Source organism: Empidonax traillii, unplaced genomic scaffold, assembly GCF_003031625.1.
Source record: "Empidonax traillii isolate 1590-97213 ecotype Southwest subspecies unplaced genomic scaffold, ASM303162v1 scaffold105:size1093405, whole genome shotgun sequence".
In the NCBI taxonomy this organism is placed as follows: Eukaryota; Metazoa; Chordata; class Aves; order Passeriformes; family Tyrannidae; genus Empidonax; species Empidonax traillii.
In genome coordinates, this window is record NW_020955298.1 from 172970 (window position 1) to 179359 (window position 6390).

Genomic DNA, 6390 nt, shown 5'->3' on the forward strand with positions numbered 1-6390 from the left:
GCTCTCCTGTCTCCAGTAAAACCAATGCCAAATTCCAAAATCAAACCAGCCTGAGCATGTAAGAACAGCTATTTCTAACTGTCTTCTTGCAGCATGCAAGCCAAAAGTGAGAAAGGAAGAGGAATGGAGTGCAGAGGAATAAATGGAAGGATCAAGTTGTTTTTCCCATTGGCACCAGCTGGGAGTTGTCCTTATTCAGGGGAAGGTCTGACTGCAAAACAGGCCAGCTACTCCCTTATCACTTGTCTCAATCCAGTCCTGTCATCTGGCTGCTTGCACCTACTGGGCCTAAATAATTTGCCAAGGCACCAAGGGCAGGAGGTGCCTGGAATGGCCTTGAGAGGCTGGTTAATGCTTTACAAGGGTAAGGTTGCTTTAAAAAGCATAGCAGAGTATTTGTTCCAAAACTGTAGTCATCACTGGGAGCCACACTTGCTGAGTTCAAACCAGGTCAGCTGCCCAGGCAAGTACATGTATTTGATCTACTGTCATGGTAAAGGCTGACTGTAAACTTTGGCAGGGAAAATTATTAATCTTTCAACTCTCAGCATATAAGCAATGACTGGTAATACCTATTTTTCTGAGAACTGGAATGCCTTTTGGAACCACCCCAGATTACTTAAGAGAAGCTGCTCTGCCATCGCCCAAAAGCAGTTCCAAACCTGTCTCTCCCACGTTCAATTAGACTTAAAAAAATTTTTAAAAAATTAAAAAATAATAATTATAAAAAAAAGGCGAGGGCAGCTCATGGTTCATTCAACAGGCATTTTTGCTCTTGTGAGGAGCCACGGCAGCTCACTCAGCTGCACCCCGTGGGGACAATAAACATCCATTTCTCGGTAATTCAGCGCTGTGGGTAGCAGCTTTCACTTGGAAAGCCAAGCAAGGGCTACATCCAGAACCTCTGGGAAGGGGAGGGAAGTGGGGGGCAGGCGTTGCTCCTCAGTGCCTCCCAACCTTCTCTTCAGAAGCAGCTGCCTTTCAGCTCCAGTTGGGTGTGGGTATCTGAGTGTTCTCATGTGGCTTTTCATGGACCTCTGAGTTCTGCGTCACAGAACGGAGCTGGAAATGCACTGCCCTCCCAGGCCAGCCTGGGAACCTTCCACCAGAAGGAACTTTTAGAACTAAAAGGCTGAATCTTGAGCCTCTCCAAATTCTCTCAATTTTTTTTACTCAATCCTTTCATCCGTTTCTTTGGCTCCCAAAGGGCTGAGGTGGAGATCCACTCAGTGGATAAAATAATGGGTATTTAAGGTACTGTAAACCATTTGCTTTTCCAACCTGTCCTGTGCCTTGACCCAAACACTTGTTCTGCATTATTTATCCCCTCCAAACTGTAGCTTGTTCTCTGTCCACCTACTTTTGCAGTTCTTTTCTCCAGACAGAACCTGACACAGGAATTAGGTGTCAGTGGCAGTCCAGCTGTGGCCATACACATGCCTGACCAGAGGAGGTTTGCTCAGCCTTGAAAAATTTCTCTCACTGCACATCCAGTATTGGCTTCTGTTTAACCCTGAGACAGAGAGGGAAAAGCCTGAATTCTTCAAACCAGTCTATATTTAAATACATACAGAGCTCTAGATCACAAGCTGTGTGATACCTGTGTCCCAGCACAGGAGCAGGTGTCTCTCCATCTACCAGTATCCACATTTCTGCTAAGCCATGATTGTTGTATTGTCTTCTATCCCCCCTTTGATCCCACTCTGGAACATACTGGTCAGCTGGATGCCCAAAAAACCCTTTCACTCCAGCTTTCTGCATGGGGAAAGAAAACTGCAGTCATGTTTCCAGGAGATATTTCAGGACAGAATTCCCAATTTCCATTACAGGCTATGCCAGCGCAAGGGGCAGGAGGATGGGAACTGCTGCAAAACAGTGAAGAAAACACATCTTACAATCTGTGCTGAAGGTTTGGGGTTTTTTACCTAAAACACGCAGTGCCTTCTTTGTGAAATGCATTTAAAATAACTCGGGGAAGGGAGGCAGAGGGGAAGGGCGGGGACTTAATACTGAGTTTTAAACGAAGGGGCATGAGCAGATTTAGATCCGAGGGCAGGACCAGGTGCAGGCCAGGCCAAGGGTCACCCAAACGCGTCACCAGCTGTCCCTGCTGTCCCTCCAGATGGGAGATCGCGACCTGAGCGCGGCCTCTGAACCGCAGCGCTGCCGGAGCGGCTTCGCCCCCGCGGGAGCGGCACCGCAGCCCCCCGAGGGGTCACCGGGGCCGGGGGGGGCTCCCGACACACAGAGCGCACGTCCCGCACGGTCCTGCCGGTGGGGTCGGCCACGGGACACGGCGGGGACACTGCGAGGACAGGGCGGGGACACGGCGGGGTCACGGGAGGTGACACGGATGGGGGGGGTGGCGCTGCCGCGCCGGAGGGGTCGGTGCCGGAGCCGCCGCTCGTGCCGGTGGGACCCCCGCAGGCGAGACATCCCCAGCAGGGACACCATCCCACCGCAGGACACCCCCATGTCGCCAGAATAACCCCCCCTCCCCTGGTAGGACACCCCGCAGAGATCACACTCTCCCTCCCCCCCCACTCCTTCCCGGCAGGACATCCCTGGCCGGCAGGACCCCCGGCCCCTTCTCCCAGCAGGAGCCCCCGGTCGGGGGCAGCCCAAGGCTGGGGGTGTTTTGGGGAGGCTGGGTTTTTTTGGGGTTTTTTTTGGGGGGGGGGGGGGTGTCTGTGCGCGGGTCCCGCCATTGGCCCAAAGTAGGTCACAGCCCGCGCGCGCTCACGTGACAGCCCCGCGCGCTCCCCCCGCGCCGCGTGACCGGCGGGGTGGGGTGGGGGGGACACGCGTGTCCGTGTGTGTGTCCGTGTGTCTGTCCGTGTGTCCGTGTCCTCACCCCTGCCCAGCCCCAGCGGCTTTGCGGGGGTCGCGGGGTCGCTCCGTCCCCGTGAGCTCATCCCCGGGGAACGCTCCGGGAAAGCCCCCCCAGCGATGCCCGCGACCCGCTGGGCAGGGCACGGGGCTGGGGTGGAAACCAGCGAAATTCCAGCTGGAATCACCAAACCCCATCGTGCACTGGCGATGGGTGTCATGGGTGCTGTGCAGGGATGGGTGTCCGTGGGTGCTCAGAGCTGTGCAGGGATGAGTGTCTGTGGGTGCTCAGACTTTTACCAGGGACTCCCAATCCAACACCTGTCCAGGTGGGATGGCCCCAGGGCTGTGGTCACCTGGCAGTCCCCAGCCCACGCTGTCCGTATGGCACCAGAGATACCTCACAGCAGTGTCCCCAGCACACCTTGGTAGAAGGACCCCTGAAAAGTATAAAGGAATTTCAGTTTTAAAATTGTCTTCTCAAATTGTCTTTGCTAAAGAAAAGAATCGAATTAAAAAAAACCAAACCAAAACAAAAAAACCTCTTAATGGTACATTAACCGATGGGTAATTGGTTTGAAAAGAGTAGGATTTTTGGGCCATAAAAATGATCCCACTTCTGCAATGGAAACAACCAGGAGTGGTAACAGAAAAATGGGATGAGATTGGTTTTTTTTCTTAATAGGGAACCCATCAAGATAATTTCTATACAAAAACTAAGTAGCTGCATAGTCTTTCATAAGCCATAAAATAAACATTTCATGGGTGAATGCTCAGCTAAGAACACTTGCCAACAAAGAGTATTTTGGTTGGAAAATGGAGAAATTCAGGTAGTGTATCATTAGCTGTGTTTTGTCTCAGTTGGCCTTACCTGGACTGCAGCATGTAGGGTCAGCCAGTGGTCAAAATAGCACGGAGGAATTGTAGCCAGTAAAAACTAGTAACTAGTAGGTACAGACAATACCATGGTGTCCTGACAGTCTGGAATTTAGGCTACTTTGGAGGAAACCTGCCTGTGTGGCAAGGCTGGAGTTAAGTTACTGCTTCTGTTGTAGTGTGAAACTGAAAATAACAGCTCAGCACCCTGCTCAGGTACTCATTCTGTTCAGCTTTTCTGGCATGTTCATAAGTCAGGAAGAGTTGTTTTGGCTTTCTCACCCAGGAGATTCCCAACTCCTGGGTGTTGGGAATGCAGGGTCTGTAACTGTACCCAATGCTCAGTGTCTGGTTCTTCCTTTTATTCCACTCTTGCACTGATTTACACAAACTTTACCCCATTTTGTGTCAAGCAGTTGAGGCAGTGCAGGTTTCCTGTCGTTCTGTCCCATTGAAAATGTTTCTTTCTGCCTCGAGTTGCACCCTGAACTAGTCTTCTTACTGGTGTTTCCCAATATCCCCACTACATTTACGTCTTCTGTTCTCTTTACTCCTCTTCCCTGCTTATCATATCTGCTAAATGTATCTATTTCTCTTTATACAGCATAGAACAAACATTCTGTACCACATCTGCATATGGATTGGCAATCGCCCTAATCTTTATGTCACTCATCTGTACCTCTGTAATTAAAGGTTTCCAGTAACCAGCAATTTGGCTTTCTGAGGCAACGTTGGGATGTGTACAATCATTTAATAATCCAGTGCTTTTTTTTTTTTTCTTGGTTAGGTGACCCTTAAAAACTCCTGTGCTGATACTGTCACACTCCTGCTCCAGTCCTGAGCCATGTGGCATCTGTGGCATCCAGAGGTTCTCCACAAGCCCTGCTCAGCTGTGCCCTCAGTCTGTTCGTGTCACTCTGTCTCTGGTTCTGCAGGGCCCGATGGTCACAATCACCAGTCTTCAGGTTTTCGGTTGTGCCAGTGCAGTTTTATCGATTTGAATGTACTTTGGACTTTGATTAGTTGCTTGGTTTAGCCAGATCATTTGATGACACACTGGTCAGTGCACGTAATTATAGATCACGGAATCATGGAATATCCTTGGAATTCTTGGAAGGGACCCACAAGGATCATCGAGTCCAACTCCTGGCCCTGCACAGGACACCTCAACAATCCCACCATGCCCGAGAGCATTGTCCAAATGCTCTTTGAACTCTGGCTGTGACCACTGCCCTGTTCCCATGCCAAATCACCCTCTAGGGGAAGAACCCTTTCCTAATATCCAACCCAAACCTCCCCGACACAGCTCCAGCCATTTCCCTTGAGTCCTGTCACTGGTCAGACATAATAGATACGTAACTCACACTCAGGGCAGCTTTCTGTTCCTCAGGCAGCTTTTATTTCTAAATACTGGGCAGTTCATGCACATAATTTACCTTTATTTGCTTATAGGGAATACCTATGATTATTTATATTTGTTAACGGTAAAAGAACTGTCTTTTGAAGAAAGAGTGACAATTAAATATAGATGGTAAAGCTTTGAAAAATGGCATCCAAAAAAAGACAGGTGGGTGACCAGTTGACCATCGGGGTGCATCAGGAGGAGTGTGGCCAGCAGGTCAGGGAGGTGATGCTCCCCCTCTACTCAGCCCTGATGAGGTCACATCTGGAGTGCTGGGTCCAGTTTTGGGCTGCTCAGTACAAGAAAGATGAGGAGCTACTGGAGAGGGTCCTGTGGAGGCCACAGATATGATGACAGGTCTGGAGAATCTCTTTTGGGAGCAGAGACTATGGGAGCTGAGCCTGGTTAGTCTGGAGAAGATCTTATTAATGCACACAAATATCCCCAAGGCGGGTGTCAGAGGATGGTGCCAGACTCTTTTCAGTCGTGCCCAGCAACGGGACAAGGAGCAATGGCCATAAGCCAAAACACAAGAAGTTCCACCTCGGCATGAAGACAAACTACTTTCCATGGAGGGTGGCAGGGCCCTGGAAGAGCTGCCCAGGGAGGGTGTGGAGTCTCTTACTCTGGAGACATTCCAAACTCATCTGGACACATTCCTGTGTCACCTGCTCCAGGTGTCCCTGCCCTGGCAGGGAGTTGGGACTGGATGATCTCCTACCCAAAGGGTTCTGTGAGATGGCGGGGGCCAACCCTGCCTGCGGTGGTGACAGCGCTGCCACCCTGGGTAGCGGGTACCTGGGAGAGAGGCACTGGGAGCTGCGGGAGCCCCAACCAGCCCCGCAGCCCCCACGGCCACTTCCCTCAGACCCCGGTGGGAGCCCCGCACCCGCCGCCCACCCCTCACCCAGCGGGGTCCCACTCCCCGTCACGCTCGGCTGCACCGCGTGCGGGGGTCAAACGTGCGGGGCTCGTTAGCATCTCATTAACATCCCATTAACATGTCATTAACGCATTCCTCCCGGTTACCGGGGAGACACGGGGCGGGGGAAGAGCGGCTGAAGGGGGGTCAGCCCGAGGTTTGGGTGTCCCCCCCTTCACGTCCCTCACGGTGCTGGCCCCGCGCGTGCCGGGGCGTGGCCTCGCGGGGTGGGGAGGGGGCGTGGTCGCCCCCGGTGTGGGCGGGGCGCGCCCGGCCCGCCAATGGCGGGGCCGTTACCGGGCGTGACGTCAGCGGCGGCGGCGGCTGCACGTGCGCGCGGGGCGGGCGGGCGCAGAGCGGG